Genomic DNA, 16,738 nt, shown 5'->3' with positions numbered 1-16,738 from the left:
AATCAGAAAATTGTTCTGGTGTTGATCTTAAATTGTACACTAAGATTGAACAAAGATACCAGGTAAGTACACTAATAATGGGGGGGAGGAAGGGATGCAACAAATGGAAGAAGGTGAACTGTAGTGGTGGTAAAATAGTCTGTTTGTACGTGTATGATGAACAGAATCACATATGTACCTCAGCTTACATGCAGAAAGACAAATACAGAGTTGAGCTTGAAATTCCTTCTTTCTCACTGTGTTATAGCTAAAGCATCACAGAATTTGGAGATTTGTGATGTTCTGGAATGTAGGTTACGTTAAAACTAATTTTGGGCTTGCAAGCTGATATTTTATGTGGGATTTTGCTTTGTGTATTTTTTCTTTATGTATAGAATAAAATAAAATAAAGGAGAATTACATGAAGTAATTTTTAGGTGCTATAAGAATATAATGACAAATGTATATCATGCATTTTACTGAAATGTGAATAAATTGGGAGACTGAAATTCAGTCTCTGAAAATATCATAATACACTACTAAACTTGACTGGTGTATGCGCATACAGCTTTAAACTACTGTAGAACTTTTACGCTTCTAAAAGCTGTTTTTATATGCTTATTTAGATAATTTGAATTTAAGGAAAAAAAATAATTCCTACTGCAAGATGCTTTATATATATAAGAAATCTATTGGTTTTTGTTGTAAGAGTCTGTCTTTGTGAAAAATGATGCTCAAGTTGCATCTTGCATAAATACAAAAATGTTTGATCACTTAAGTTCTGGGATTTCATTTGTGAAATGTTCTGGCATAAAACCTTAACTTTAAAACCACAAAATAACTATTTAACAGATAAGTCTGAAATTTGGGTTTTATTAGTAGAAATGCTGAGAAACTGATTGCTTTACGGTGTTAAATTGTACAAACTTAACACATGCTTGGGACAGATAGCTTGAGGCAGATGGAAGACAGCATTGCCAAGAAGTACTGACTAGAGATTTAGTCTTTTTTTTTTTTTTAGTTATTTCTTACTTCAATATTCTACTTGCTTGTAGAATACTGAAAAGGGCTGAGCATGAAGGTATAATCCATACGGATTTATTTCTTCCTTTTGGAACCACAAAGGTTTCTGGTTTTGCCAAGAAATAGTGGCAGAATACTTGGATTTTAGTTGGTCATGTTTTTTTTAAAATAAAGGTTCAGTGTGGTGCTGACCATCTTAAGAGCCCTATAATGAAAAGTATTAATCCTAAATCCAGTTTTAAATCAATTCTTTAAAGTTCCTGTAGTTCCGTAAGTACCCTTACGAATCTACAAAATTATTCCCAGGAATTGAAGCTTTCTGGTGCTAGTATTATAAATCATATACGTGGTGCTTTGGATCTGTTAACTGTCGCCAGAGAAGTGATAAAGATCCATAATTCTTGCCGCAGCAATTGTATGATGAGAGCAGCAAATTCTGACCTGCAGTCTCACAGCTGTCATAGGCCTCACTTTCTCCACTAAAATACTTGGGATTTTTTCCCCTGCCTGTTTGTGCTGGCAACTCTGCAAGTCAGCTCGCAGCTCTGAACTCAGCTTCCGGCGGAGGCAGCACTTTGATACTAATTAATTTTAAAAGTATATAACTCCTATGGAAATCTTGGTATCTGGGGAAGGAACTTCCCTAAATGTAGTTACTGGTTGAAACATACACAACTTGGGAACAAAGTCCGTGAATAAGAAAAGAAATTCCAGTCACTGCTTTGGATTTGGATTAATTTCTGTGCATACTGTAGTATATGGAGCCTACTGGGTTATACTTTTTTTTTAAAGTTATTATTAACAATCACTTTGAGGAAAGGAGGAAATGTGTCAATTGTTCATGCAAAAAATTCAGTACTTTGTTTTCCCAACTGCTTTGAAATTATTATACTGGTAGAAGAATATTTGACAGCTGTGTACTGGTGCACGTTCATGAAATTGCTTCTCTAAATGTCTTGTTTTTCAAATGAACAATTTAATGTGTTGGTTTTTTGAACAATTTGATTTAAACGATTTTGAAATGATTGAATGTTGAAATTGTGAATTATTAATGAAATGAAGATAGCTAATTGTTTTGTAATGGAATTCAACTGAAATCCAGTGTATGGAATTATACCATCCCAAGTATTTTGTGAACTCTTACACAGTAATTTACTCTGAATGGTGTGGTTCCTTATTTGCTATAATAGATTAGAGTAGGAAGTAGGGCTTGGGGTTTTTTCCTAGGGCAAGTAGGTGAGGAAACCTGCAGTTCTATGTTGTATTATTTGAAAACTGGGTTCTTGTGATTAAACTGCAAGCGTGTATTTTTAGATTCAGCAAGCCCATCCTGCTTGCTGAAAATTTTGAATTAACTGGTATTAGATTCTGTGCACTTTTAAATGTTACTGAGCTGTGAGCCATCCACTTCATTATACAATCAGTGCATTACTTAAATGTCAACCCAGCTTAACATTTCTGTAAGTGGGCAGGTAAAAATGTAAAAATCTAGTGGCAAAATTACCTTTCGTGCTTGTTTGTTTACTCTTGAAGAATGCATACTTTAGGAAATGTTCTACATAAATGTTTCCATCAGTCACAGGAACAGTAGCTATTTCTTTATCATTCAATACTTCAACTGTGAAATTTATATTCTTACAACTTTGTTGTACAACAACCTTAATTTTATTTTTAATTATTGTGTTATAAACAGTTTAGTGCAGAAACAAATAGCTACTGCTTCTGGGCGTTTTGTGTTAGTTTACATTATGGTGAAGTAGATGCACGACTCGTTTATGTATAGATAAGCCAACAATTTTCTGTGTATTATGGGGACTAGCAAAATCTACATCACAAATTTTGACACATTACAGCTGAAGGAAGAGGAACAGCGTGCAAGACAAGATACACTCTTCAAGGAAAGATGCTTGTCCAGCAGTTTGCTTCATGTGATTGAACTGAGCCTGTAAGGATTCATGGATAAAATGAACAGGAATAGATCTGAATAAAGCAAATCTGCATACATGGTAACCAGTAGCTCTTTTACCTTTTTATGTTGCTTAACTGTTTTATTTGAGGGAAACCTGTGTGATTTAAACCTTATAGCTTTTGCAACTTTATTACTGGTTATATACATTTGGCAATTATAATGTGCAAGCAATTGGAAAAAAGTCAAGTAAATGCTTGTTTTTATAGTAGTTTGTTCATGTTAAACTGTTCATATGATAATGTCTGTACACAGCACCACTTTGATTACAGTAGATGTAGTGTTGTAATAAACTGTTTAATGGGGCTGATGTGTAAAGCTGTTCAAGTTATTTGATGTTTACACCTCAGGGAAAGTCTTGTGTTCAGCAATATTTAAAGATAATGTTACAATGAAAACATTGATGCTGTCTTTAAAAACATTGCAATAGTTCTTGCATATGCCTCAACCTAATCTTGCATTCAGTGAGTTAAACATACTAATGTTGCTCTCACACATTCAATTTTGATATGAAAATAGGTGGTTACATAAAACCTTTAATGCTATTTTGCTTTCTAGCAGTGTTTACCTAGGTGGCTTGTGAATTTGCTAATTGGCATATAAAACTGTAAAAACTGCAGTTCTTTGTCTTCTGTTGTTTTGAGGAGATGTGGTCCCAGGTCTGTGATTTTTAGCACACTGAAAATTTTCTCCCTCATACAGCCTTCATCCTGATTGACACTATAGTTAATATAAACTTCAACTGTTCATATGAACTTAAACTGTCCATGATAAGGGGTGGAAAGGTTAGCTTTAAAAAAAAAAAAAAAAAAAAAAGAAACAGAACAAAACTCTGCAGTTGTTTACAGTTTTATAGTAATAGTGCTTGTGTGTGTTCCCCCTTCACCCCCAAGGCGTAGCAGTCTGTACATAGTTGTATATTAGAAATGTGCCAGAAGAAACCAGATGTTCCCATTTTTCAGACTTTATGGGTTTCATATTTTCTTAATACTTCAGAGTTTATTCACACATGCATATAAAAGAGAAGGTACACTTGTATGTCCTTGTTTAGTGATGGGCAATATTTAAATGGCGCTCATTAAATCTGTCAGATGAGGTTTTGTAAATTTACCTAAAAACAAATTATTGGAGCTCAGAGTGAAAGTTGACTTCAAATTATAAGAATTTGTTTAAAATTTCATTAAGCGTGAAATGCAAGTGAACAGAAAGTTCATACAAGTTGCAAACACAGTTTGTGGCAGCCTTGCACAAAGGCTCGGTTTCAGGGTATTGAAATCGTTATGTAACAGATTTATTCTTGGAGTTCTCACTTATTCAAATAGCTGCACTTAATGTTTTAAGTTAAGTTTCAAGACCTCAGATGGCTTTACGAGGCAACTCTTAGACAACTCTTGATTTCTTTTTTTTACCCATTTTGAACATTTTACAGCCAGCCTAAAATATTACCTTGTTCAGGAAAGCACTTAAATCCATTTGGTTTTCCAGAGCATTTAAAGCATGTGCTTACGCTCCATAGATTTCAAGGAATGTAAACATACGCTTTAAGTACCTTTTTTTGCATATGTGAGTGATTTTTATGCTTTACTGAGTTGGGACCAGCAGCCTGTGCAACTGCAAAAGTTTTGCAAAAGTCTGAAATGCTCTAATATTTTTGTCACCTACTCAGCCAGGTTTCCTGCAGCCAGGTTGATGCTAGTGGATTTGGCTACAGCTTCAGACTCTCCCCCATTTCCTCCCCCCCCCACCCCACCCCCTAAAATTGTGTACCTCAGTTCTTCATGCATGGGATCACTGGTGTTTATTGAACTATTTGCTACTGAGAAGATATTTGACATGTTTGTTTAATCCTGTTTGCAAATGAAAACTGCCTTTTAAAATTTTGTAAAACTGAAAAGCTGTATCAACCAAGTCATGACTCGTTTCCTGCTTTTCGTGAATAGGTGTTGGTTACAAACAGAACAGCACTGTTGTAATTTTTTTTTCTTTACTTAAAAACATTGTTTACCGCTGTGTGTAATAAGTTTAAGGAAGAAATAACCTGCCTGTAGCTGTTACATGGGGAATAGCTAATACTGGAGAGGCAGCAGGTAAGTAATGTTCCATTGCATAGATCTATTAAATCTCAAAATAAAAAAAAAAGTAAATTTATAAGCATTTTATGCAGGAACTGATATTTTACTCCACATGGAAATAGATATAAGGAGACTGTTGCTCTTTTAACACAAAGTATAATTTCTCACTCGCATACAGATTTCCATTGCTGGCAATGGAAGCGGCAGGGAGGGAATAGCAGGGGGAAAGTAACAGAAGTTAAACTGAGTGATCATTGTGATTTTGAGAGATGAGGTCTCCGTATGAAGCCCCTTATTTCTGCCCTTTTCTCCGAACACTTAGTTTTAACTGATAGATGTACTGTGTCGCAATTTAGATAATACTCTCTTGTTACTGTGAGTTTAATTAATTTTTTTTAATGAAACAAAAAAAATGTACAGAAAAAATCCAAAGACCCTGATAGACACCAAAAAGGAATATGTCTAATGCACATCATGTATAACTGATCTGTAATAGAATTTTTACCAGGTTTTGGTTTATTAAATGTTACTGGCAATTTCCTGTACGTGCTTGGGAAATAGCAGTTTGGTAACTTTCCTGACTGATGATGCCGTGATGGCTACTGCTGTGCTCTTTATTATTCATCCAGTTGTATTTCATCTCCTTTTGCTGATGAAAGGACAAAATAGTCTGTGAGAAAGTACTTTATTTCTTGCAAATATTGATGTTATAATTAACATTGAAAATAACATCTTAAGGCTGTGTCCTTTATCTTGAAAGACAAAAGCAACAAGTAGTGGCTTAGGGGTGGCAATGCTTTAGCAACAAGTTGTTTTATTGGAGGTTTGTTTTTTAGAAGTAGAGGAATTTTTTTAAATTAAAATTTCTACTGGACTATACGTTTTGACAGGTCAAAAATACTTCTTAAAAGAAGAACATAGCATTTTGGAAACTGTACAGTCTTTTTTTCCTCATTCCCTTTTTGCTTTCTGTGCCAATAATTTTAGTTCTGATTGCATTTTTGAAAAGCGTTTGTCAGAACTTCTGCAAATTTTTATTTACAGTGTGGCCTATAAGCTTGGATAGCCGTTTTTGTGTTACACGAGGTATTGTATTAAATTTAGGTATTAGCTTGATTTTTTTTTTTTTTTAAGGAGTGAGTGTTTTCTATTTTTGTTCCTTTGAAATTGGTGAGGCTTAGTTTTTCTAACTGTATTTTTTTACCTGATTATTTAGTTGCATACCCAAACCCTTGTAAATGTTTTCCTAGTTGTATATGGATAATTGGAGATTTAAATGTTGTATATACTTGTCATCTGTGTTTCTAGTAAAAAATACATGGCATTCTTTATAGAAATACTTAATTCCTGATTTCCTTTTCTTATCCACTTGCTCTCCGTGTACAGGTTAAACAGACTTTGCTCCTATTTTTATTTATCGAATTTTATATGTAGCCTCTTAAAGTTATAATTGGTTCTTCTGTAAACTGAGATACAGCCTTAAATTTCCTAACACAATGCTCATTAAGATACTGTTAGTCATGTAGTGTCACATACAAAACACGCATGTTTAAGACTGGTACTCTTCAGAGATCCAAGACACTAAATTGCTTCTGCATTGAAATGTAAAACCTTCAAGATCTTAGAGAAGGAAAGTGCAGGTCAGTGTGCAGCTACTTAAAGAAGATTGAATTCTTTCCAAAATAAGTATTTTGACCTGGAAAGAAGCAACAGGGATTTGTTCAGGGTTTAAATTATTTTGGTAATTGACTGCATAGGTCTTAAACATAATGGTTGCAGCATGCTAATTACTCATGATGTTTATGCAGAAATACTGTCTCTTGCAACTGTTTACTGTGATGACTTGCAATTAATATTGCAGACAGGCTTGGGGTGGGTTGGGGCGTTTTGAGGTGTTTTTTGGGTTTTGTTGGTTTCCGTCCCGTCCCCCCCTCCGCATTAAGATCTGACATGCTGTGTACTTTTTAGATTGATTTAAGCTTTAGAGGATGAATTACTAAGCAGCAGTTTGGAGCTTAGAAGTTCTTCTATTTGATGTTCTCATGGGATTATTTTTTTTCCCCCATGTTGGACAAAATATGATAAAGCATCTCATTCTTTTGATATGTTATGCACTTGTTAGTTCTTGAATCCTTTCTATAACCTCAGTTATTGCTGCGGGTTTTACTTCTTTGGAAATACACTAATTTTATTGAAGTCTTTTGAAAATAGTAAACAGTATACCTTTGATCCCAATTAAATGGAGCATTTAAGTTGTAAAAATTCTCATCTATTCATACCATGTAATGTGATTTTTCATTCTTCAGTGCTAACACTTTGGAGTATATATCCAAGTAATAGACTTTGGCCTCACCCTCTTGTATACTGTATTTTGTAATAGAAAATATTTTAATCTGTGCATATTATTACTACATTATGAAACAGACATTCCCTTGATCTTCAAATGTAAGAAAATGAGGAATGTGTGTGCTTTTATAAATACAAGTGATTGCAAATTCAGTTTCCTTACTACTGCAGATATCCTTTTTTTTTAAAAAAAAAAAAAAAGAAAGGAAAAAACCCAACCCCCCAAGTGTTTTAAAGATGAAATACATTCCTGTTTGGTAAACCGTAACATTTTTATTACTTATTACCAGCACTGCTGACTTTCTAAACAAAAGGCTGTATTGTCTTCCTGTACCATTCCATTTCCTGATTCCATTTTGCACAAGGATGTACAAGTAAACTATTCAAGAAATGGTTTTGAAATACAGGAGAGGGGGCTTGTTTTGGAATAAGTTTTGGAACGCAGAACTACAATGAAAAATGTAAGGAAATGGATGTATGTGTCTCAGAATGCCTGACTCCAAAGCATTTTATGTGTATATATATATATAGTAAACAGTTTTCCTGATACCGGCAGGCCAAAGAGTCTGTTGAATACTTGAGTTTCTGGAGACCTGTATTTCTCGACAAGGTAAGATGGTATCCTAGCAAATACAGATTTTAATACATTTTCAGCAGAGGTACTTAGTTCAGTTTAGGGATCATCTCATCATTTTTAGATGTTATACTTGAAATACAATATAACTTCTAGCTTTCATGGGTTTCTTTTTTTTCAGCCTTTAGGAGACTGTTAAGCAATTTGCTGTCCAACTTTTGTGTTGGTCTTAAACTGCAATAGTAGTTTACCATGTATTGAAGAAATAAAGACCATTTTTATATAAAAAAATTACTTTTGTCTGTCTTCATTTCAGCTTGTCTAATATCTTTGCAGTGGTCATTATGTCAGAGTCTTTTCAGATATTCAGACGTTAAAACTTTAAATGTGGACATTCTAATGTAGTTATAGCTGGATTCAGTGCTATAATTATTTCTGAATCTAGAAATAGTGTTGTTCATACTAACTCCTGTCCTTCTCAGGTCTGTGTAGAGGAAATAAAACAGTCATTAAAAAATGAACCTGAATTTCTTTGGCTAGTGCTCTAAACTTGTAATAACAAAAATAAGTCACTTATTCTAAAGGACTCACATTTTAATTGTTCAAAATAGCAAGCAACAGGATAGGAAAACATTAACTTGGCCACTGACTGCACTGTGTCAGAATTTCACAGTTATGCTGGGTTTTTAACTAGACGAGTGTGGGTTGCAGCTCAGCTTCAGTGACCAAGTGGAGGTTCGGACCGAGGTGGAAGGAGTGTTGGGCTGTGGCTGGTGAGGTTCAAGGGACTCTGGGCTTGCTTCTGGGTGGAGACCAGGAGGGAAAACAGTTTCTGTAATTGCTAATTTCATTTTAAAATACCTTGTTGCAATTTTCCTCTAGGTTAGGGTGTTCAGCAGTTCCTGTTGCTGAATAGAAGAGAACTGTAAATCATCCTGTCCCCAAAACCATAGGATGTTATACTCTAAGGTAAACGGTGAGGATTCAGTAGTACATGGATGAACTGGTTGTGGAAGTGTCCAGACATAGGTTAACTAACCAGGATGCCTGATCATCAAGGTCTGATTTGAAATGGCATCAGAAGAAGGAGGGCGGTAAGTGCTCTCAATATGGGTTGTTTTTTCTTCCACGTAAGCTCTCTGGGGAAAATACCACCCTTCAGAGACAAGGAAATTGATGTTTTTTAGGAAAGCCGTTTCATGTTCAGTTCTACTTAAAAGAACCTTGTATCCAGCTTTTTTCACTGTCCTCTCTGTAGCTGCTGCAGATTGAAAAGCTCAGAGCCTGAGGTGAGCTGGAGGGGAGCGATCCTGCTGGAATCCAGGCTTCAGCAGAAGACTTACTGTCCTCCCTTGTTCCATTCCTCCAGTGCCCAGCAGTGTGAAAACCAGTGCAGAAGCCTCCTCTCTGCCACCTCTTCATGCAAGATGAGTGGCCTCAGAAGAGAGAGCTAACTGTTCCCATCTACCCTATTCTTTGAGGGCTAGAGGTAGGTTTTTCTTAAGGAAAAACAGAAAGGAAACACAGAAGCACCCCCACCAGGATAAACCTGTTCCTGAGCACAGCTGTATTTGGCCGAGGAACATCACTGTGTGCCCCTTAACATTGGCTGGCAGGTTTTGGGGAGGAGAGGGATGTGGAAGGCATTGATGCCCAAAGCAGTCTCTTCTGTGACCTGTTGGCTCTTAAAATTGAAGAGAGGTTTCTGCACTGCAGGAGCTGTTCCTGTGAGGTAGCTCTGGTGTGCTTGATCTTCTGCTGTGGGTTTGCTGCCCAGGCAGTGGGACAGCAGGATCCCCTGGATGTCTTCATGCCAAGAAAAGTCTCCTGGTGCTGCACCCATTCTGACCCAGCCTCGCTTGAAGCCACTCTTGAACTCTCTCCTCTTGCAAAGCTGGCATCTTGCTTTGTTTCCACCAGTAGAGGAGCGTTAGTGATGAGGGAGAGACTTGAGTTTTTGAAATTTGTGCAAATGAAAGGCACCCAAGCACCTGCAGGGAAGCAGACATTGAGTGAACAGAATGGAATAGAATTAGTTGGAAGTGTCCTTTTTGACCACTGTTAGATTCAGGGAGAGGAAGAGATGCTCAGTTTCAGAGTGTAAGTGCTGTTCTTTTGTTCTCTCCTGGTTCATCCTTCAACCCTTTTCATAATATTGCAGCTGGTCCAGAGGAGATGGCAAATTGCAAAAGAGAAGAGCAGCAGAAAGTAAATCAGATTCCAAAATCAGCAAAGTCTGCGTGAAGCTGTGAAAGGTAAGTTTGTTTGTGCAGGCTGAGTAAAGGAAGGTAGAGGTTGTAGCAGCTGTGTAGCTTTTTTACAAACAGTATTGCAGGAAAATCAGATGCAGGCACCTGAATGTCTTTATTCCCAACTTGTGCTGAAATGCTAGACTACAACAAATCATGACACACTAGGCAAGGAAACACTGGTTGAATAATTTTGGGGCCAGAACCTCTGTTTTGCACCAGGAATTACCCAGGTCCTCTTTAAGGCCTGTAGCGTCATACTCTCAGATAATCCACTGGGAAAGATGTTTGCCAAATTAATGTCTGTTTTTCCAAAGGTAACCAGCTGGTAACATGGTGTATGTGTGAAAGTAACATAGTTTGCACACTCAGCACTTCACCTCTTACAGTGGGTTTGGCATATCTTAAAATAGTTAAAAGCATGACACATCTACCTGACTTTCTGAATGCGTCTTGGCTAACTAGAGATTACTCCAAACATAGTGAAGAATTTAATTTTAAAGAGTTAATGCTCATTCGCACTCTACGAGAGCAGGTAAGGTTGCTGCTGCTCAGGAGAGTTTGCTTTGTAAGAGATAGGCAGTTGACTAGGAGTGAAGAGGAGGAAGGTGTATCAGTTGCATTGAATTTTTAACAATTTCACGTCTTAAAAGATACAAAAGCAAGTGATTTCTGCTGAAAAATGTGAGTAAATGGCTGGAAATAGATAAGCGTGGTTCACATTGAAGAGAAATAACTTGCTGGGAGCTGTACAAGAGAGATCCTTTACAGGGGCAACAGAAAGAGGCGAAAGTGAGGTGGGAATGTATTTCGGAGGCGAGGGGGGGGATTAGTGACAGGCAGAGCAGCAGCCGGGGGCAGCGGCAGCGAGGGGAGGGCAGCAGGTTTCATTTCAAGGATGTTGCAAGCTGAGAGGTGGGATGATGCTGTCTGTGGGCAAGGCAGGGATAAGGGCTGGTGCTAACGAGGCGGGTGAAGCTTCCCTTGATTGAGTTTGATTCAGCTGGAAGCGAGTCAGAGAAGAAACTCCCTTTTCTTTGGGTCATGTAATACAGGAATCAGTGAGATGCTGGTCAGTTCACTCTTTTAATGCTGAGATGTAAAGTGTATGCTGTTCAAAAGTAATCAAAAATTTTCTGCCTTTCTTACTCTGCCCTTGTACTGATGCTGGGGAGGCAGTGTGAAAAACATTGGCAGGCTGGTTTTATTACTCAAAATATAGGTCTTTGTGCTGCAGGCAGAAGATTGCTATCCCTTTTAATTACCTGAATCTCTTCATCCGTCTCTTCTGGACAATTTGCAGAAAATTTTATTAACGCTCTGCTTCCTATCAGGCTACAGTAGCTGTAAGTCTTGTAAACCTTGTGCCCTGTGTATAAGTGGGAAATGGAAACAGAATTTCTTCCCAAACAGGGTTTCCCAATTTTATAGATACGACCCAATGTAAACAGGTGTTTATATATATGTACACATATATATATAGCTGAATACTTTTTTGATTATGCTTGAGTCAAGTTAGCACTGGTACTCATTGAGTAGATTTTCTCTTTTTATCCTGTACATTAATGGTGAAGGTAGGCCCCTAGGTATTCTGTCACACGAGATCAAAATGGTGTACATGTGTGAAAGTGGAGTCAGAGGGTCTCCTCCTGCCATCTAGCGGCGTGAAAAGCCCTCTCCTTCACTCCTGCTTCATTCACAACTTCATTAATTGTTATGTCTGCAGCCCTTGCTTGTCTTAATTACTGTTAATTTCACTGAATTTTTAGAGTTGGAAGGGACCATAGAGATCATCTAGTCCAATTCCCCTGCTGAAGCAGGATTGAAGTCCACACATTGGTCATTTATCCCACACACCCTCCTCCTTAGGAGTTATAAGCTTTGTCAGCAGAACTAGATTTCATAATCCTTAACTGTCCTAAATTTAAGAAGATTGCAGTTGTTTCTTCCCCTTTTTCCACAAAATAAGCAAGCTGTATTTTTTTTATCCTTGCCTTGACGCCTCATGAAAAAGTCCTTGTTTCTTGCCTTATTTTCTGCGTATTATTTTGAACGCCCTTTGAGTGTGCTGCTGTTAAATTCCTGTGCATGTTTTTCTATATAATGCACTTGGAGTGAAAGGAACACTTTAATTCTCAGAAGCCTTTCTTTGACACTGAAAACAGTGGAAGTTTCCATCTGTGCACTGGCTGTAGTTGAACACATCTCCAAAATCCAGCAGAAGATGGGTAGGTTTCCATGTGGAAGAGGCAGTGTTTACCTCTGAAGGAGCAGGGAGCTCTGTAGAGTTACTGGCTTTCAGAATGGTGAAATGGATGCTTAAAACTGATTTCTGAAGCTCCCTGGTATCCCCTCTCCCTGTTTGGGCAGCTACTCTCACCCCCTTTCACAATCCGCAGCCTGTGCTTCGCTTAAAAAACCCGTGGCTCTGCCTGGACGTGCTACAGCTCCCCGCTGGTGGGAGGGGATGGAAACAGGGACCATTCATCCCAAACAGAATCCTTATTCATGGGCCAAGCTGTAAGGCACTTGGGCTCCCACCTCAAAAAAAAGTTAATTGGAGCCTATACGTAATTAAAACTGCAGTTCTCACTTTCCTAAATAGTTTAGCGTGGAATCTTTGCAAAATGTAGGTCTGCAGCCTCCATCTTCTCAAAGAGCTGTAGTGTCAGGGTAAGGAAAATGGTGAACAGTGTAGAATGGCAACAGGGCCCTGCAGAAGAAACCGTTGGAAATAATGTCTAAATTGTGTGGTGGGTTCTTTTTTTAACACATAGAGTACTTTGAATGAAAAGGGTCAGAGAAGGCCAATGTTTTATTAGCAGCTATAAAAACAGATGAGAGTGATTAGCCTTTTTCTTGACAAGAAAAGCTGTATTTTGAGCTTTTCTGTGTAAGTATAAATTCTCAGTAATGGTTAAAGCTATCTGCTGGCTGCCTGCCATCTCAGCTGGAGTCCAGGGAAGTTTTCTTGGTGTTTCTTTCACAGTGGTAACAGTACAATACTTCAGAAAAACAACAGGGTTTTTTTGTCATGTAGGATCCCTACTGTGCCCTCCTAATTTCATGTTGTCCCCTGACTGTTCCATTCAGTTGTCACTGATAATATTAAAAAAAAAAAAGGTAATTTTATGCCTTTTACTCAAAATGAATTTAGAAATAAAACTCAACTTCTACAGTATCACCTCCTTCAGTGTTTCTTTGGTTATCATCACAGCAATAACTGGCTTGGATTTTTAACTCTGAGGGGCTTGGGTGCATTACTGAAGAAGAAGAAAGGAAGTTTTCTCAAAATTCAATTCTTTATTTAAAAAACAAAAACAAAAAACAAACCCCGAGAAAACCCAAACCTGGCAAGTTGCCAAAACCAAAACAGTGTTACCACCAAATTAAATTAACAGCCTGTTAAAACTGTTGGGGCTAGCAAGAGGGACAGCAGGAGAGTGTTCATTGCTGGAGCCAGGTTTGTGCTACCTCCAGCTGTGCCTGGATTGCCCAGGCGGCCTCTTCCCCTGCTCAGGTTCATCCTCTCCAGGACTGGAAGAAGTTTGAGGAAAAGTCTTGCATGACGTGACAGGCTGAGAGATTTTGGATTGTTCAGCCTGGAGAAGAGAAGGCTCTGGGGAGACCATTATAGCTGCCCTTTTAGTACCTGGAGGGGGCCTACAGGAGAGACAGGGAGGGACTCTTTATCAGGGAGTGTAGTGATGAGGGGTAATAGTTGTAAATTGAAAGAGGGGAGATTTAGATTAGATATCAGGAAGAAATTCTTTACTGTGAGGGTGGTGAAGCACTGGTACAGGTTGCCCAGAGAAGCTGTGGATGCCCCATCCCTGGAAGTGTTCAAGGCCAGGCTGGATGGGGCTTGGAGCAGCCTGGTCTAGTGGGAGGTGTCCCTGCCCATGGCAGGGGGGTTGGAACTGGATGATCTTTAAGGTCCCTTCCAACTCAAACCATTCTAGGATTCTATGTGCAAGGTCAACTCCTGAGAGGTTGTATGTAATGCCCTTACCAAGAATAAAAACGTTCCTACTTCTTTTTAACTTGAAAAAATTCGCAAATTTAAAACCACTACTCTGGAATTAAATCTTGGATTGACCTGAGGCCCGTGATAATTTTGCTGAGACTCCGGAGTCAGAAGTTATTCTTTATTTATGGAATATGCCAGTATCTGTGTGGCATCTGAGGGAGCTGTGTAATGTAAAGGCAGCTGGCAGCTGAACGACGTGCTTCTCTGAGGAGCAGCAGCTGCCTGTACCTGGCTCATTTCTTTCACAACAGCGGCTTATGATAAACCTTCACCTAAACTGCACGCTTGGGTGGAGGCTGGGCTCAACAGCTACCTCATGGTGGCAGATCACACGCAGCCACCTCCAAAAATAGGTCAATAGAAGCAGGTTCAGCACCTCTTTTCTTCAGGGCACTCCCAGCCCTTTGCTATAGACCAGAACACCAGTAACACACTCTAGTTCAAACAATTCCGTCCATTTCCAGTCCTTCCCATGTCATCTTGTTACACAGATTTTTTTTGCATTCCACTTGTTCTAGCAAAGGTTTTTCCCCACAACCTACTGATGACTCTGAAAGTGACCGCTTTGAAGACTGCTCCATTTGAGGTGACTTCCTTTATTTCAGTAGGCACAGAACATGTGTCCAGTGCCACTTTCTCCAGTTCTGCTGCTTCTCCCCTTTCCCTTTAACAACATTCAAGCAATTCAGGCAAATCCTTCATTGCTATTCTTCTCCTCAAAAACTTGTGGTTGGTGTCAGGTGGCTGATGGCCACTCCTGCAGCTACTCTACTTGGAGCTTTTTGCCACTGCAGTGACAACTGTCCTCAGGGGTTGCTCTTGGGGAGTGCATCGCTGCAGATGTGTCACCACCGGTCCTTCCTAGCCCTTTCTTCACCAGTAGCCAGAACACTCCTGATGGTGACCTGGAAGCCTCTTCCCAGCCCAGCTCAAAGCAGGGAGGAATGGTCCTGTAGGGAGAGTGTGGAGCCCTGCCCACCATTGGTCCTCGCTGACCCACCTTTGAGTGTCTCCTGCAGCTGGAGACCCCCTGGGGAATGTCCAGCCCTGAGAAGAAGCAAGGGGAACGCAGTTCCCTACAAAATACCAACAAGGAGGAGATCAGCAGACAGACTAGAGGACAACGCTACAAGGCTACTCCCTTCTACTACAGTGCAAGGCAGGGTAAGAGTGTGCAGTTGTTTGCAAGGTGGAGGTAAAAGGGTTTGAGCCATGGGCCACAGAGAAGGTGCTGATGGTGGTAATGGGCTGGCCTGGAGGAAAGGGGGTAAAGGAGGTTTGGGGTTTTCTGTTTTTTTTGGTTTTTTTTTTTACACTGTGAGAGTGACCGATCACTGGCACAGGTTGCCCAGAGACCTTGAGTCTCCATCCTTGGAGATGTACAAAAAGTGTCTGGTCACAGTCCTGGACAACTGTCTCTAGGTGGCCCTGCTTGTGCAGAGGGGTTGGAGCAGTTGACCTCCATGAGTCCCTTTCCACTTCAACCATCCTGTGATACCCTGAAGTTCAAACCGTGGCTTCAAGAGCTCCATTTGTTACCCAGCTTACTGCTGAGTCGTTAATGGTGATGAATTTGTGATGAGCAATAAGACCAGGACTTTGATAATAACTTCATAATAAATCTTGAGTTTTGGATAGCCAGCTCCTTCTTTTGTCGGTATTGAGACAGAGTTGAAACAAAACTCTTCAGAGATAATGTTACTCTCTCCTCCTATGGCTTTCCACATTGTACAAGAAATTTGGCAATTTTTGAGTGATGTTTTAAGTATCGGGAAATGTCCATGTGCTGAAGCAGCTGCGTTTCTAGTTGCTACAGAGCAGAGGAACCAAAAGGGGGTGGGAGAAGATTAAGAGACAAGCACAGGAGAGCCCGTGGTCTCGGTGTTAAGAAGCTGTGTGCATCACCCCTCAGTCTTGGCGAATCTTTACATTTTCCCTCCTGTCCCTGGCCGCTCCTGGGAAGGTCTATGAGAGGTGGGAGCTGGCAGCAGCTATGAAGCCTCCTGGGCTGAGTAACTTGCAGGGACGCAGCCTGGGACTCTCTAAGCCCAGGGGGCATGTGGGGTGGGAATTTCATGGAATCATGGAGTTGTCAGAGTTGGAAGGGACCTCTAAGAGACCATATGGTCCAACTCCCCTGCTAAAGCAGGGTTGCTCAGAGCACATCACTCAGGAGCATCCAGGTGGGGCTTGAAGATCTCCAGAGAAGGGGACTCCATGACCTCCCTGGGCAGCCTGTTCCAGTGCTGTCACCCTCACCGGAAAGAAGGTTTTTCTCATATTTAAGTGGAACTTCCCAGGTTCCAGCTTGTGCCCGTTAACCGTCCATTTAACAAGCTTTGTTACAGCGAGCAGACACCCGTTAGCCTCCCGTGGGGTCAGTCCATCCCCGCTGGCTGTTTCCTACAGCTTCTCCCCTCCCCCCCTCCTTCCCCGCCGCTCCTCCGCGGCCGAGCTGAGCTACGGCGCCCCGGGAGCCTTCCCAAGCGGCGGCCCCCC

At 39.8% G+C, this 16,738-nt stretch overlaps 1 protein-coding gene across 4 annotated transcripts in view; it reads left to right on the top strand.

The window, feature by feature from the left end:
- The window catches only part of CPSF6 (cleavage and polyadenylation specific factor 6), a 30,917-nt gene extending 22,666 nt beyond the window's left edge, over window positions 1–8,251 (top strand). For all 4 annotated transcript variants that reach the window (XM_014963639.1, XM_014963638.1, XM_014963637.1 and 1 more), the window contains one exon: window positions 2,856–8,251. The gene's annotated coding sequence lies outside the window, so the exon portion shown is untranslated. The remainder of the gene's footprint in view (window positions 1–2,855) is intronic.
- The last annotated feature ends 8,487 nt before the right edge of the window (window positions 8,252–16,738 follow it).

This window comes from Calidris pugnax, unplaced genomic scaffold (assembly GCF_001431845.1).
Source record: "Calidris pugnax isolate Ruff unplaced genomic scaffold, ASM143184v1 scaffold44, whole genome shotgun sequence".
NCBI classification, from domain to species: domain Eukaryota; kingdom Metazoa; phylum Chordata; class Aves; order Charadriiformes; family Scolopacidae; genus Calidris; species Calidris pugnax.
Note: the sequence above shows the minus strand (reverse complement) of the source record. Positions and strands in the feature narration are given on the sequence as shown.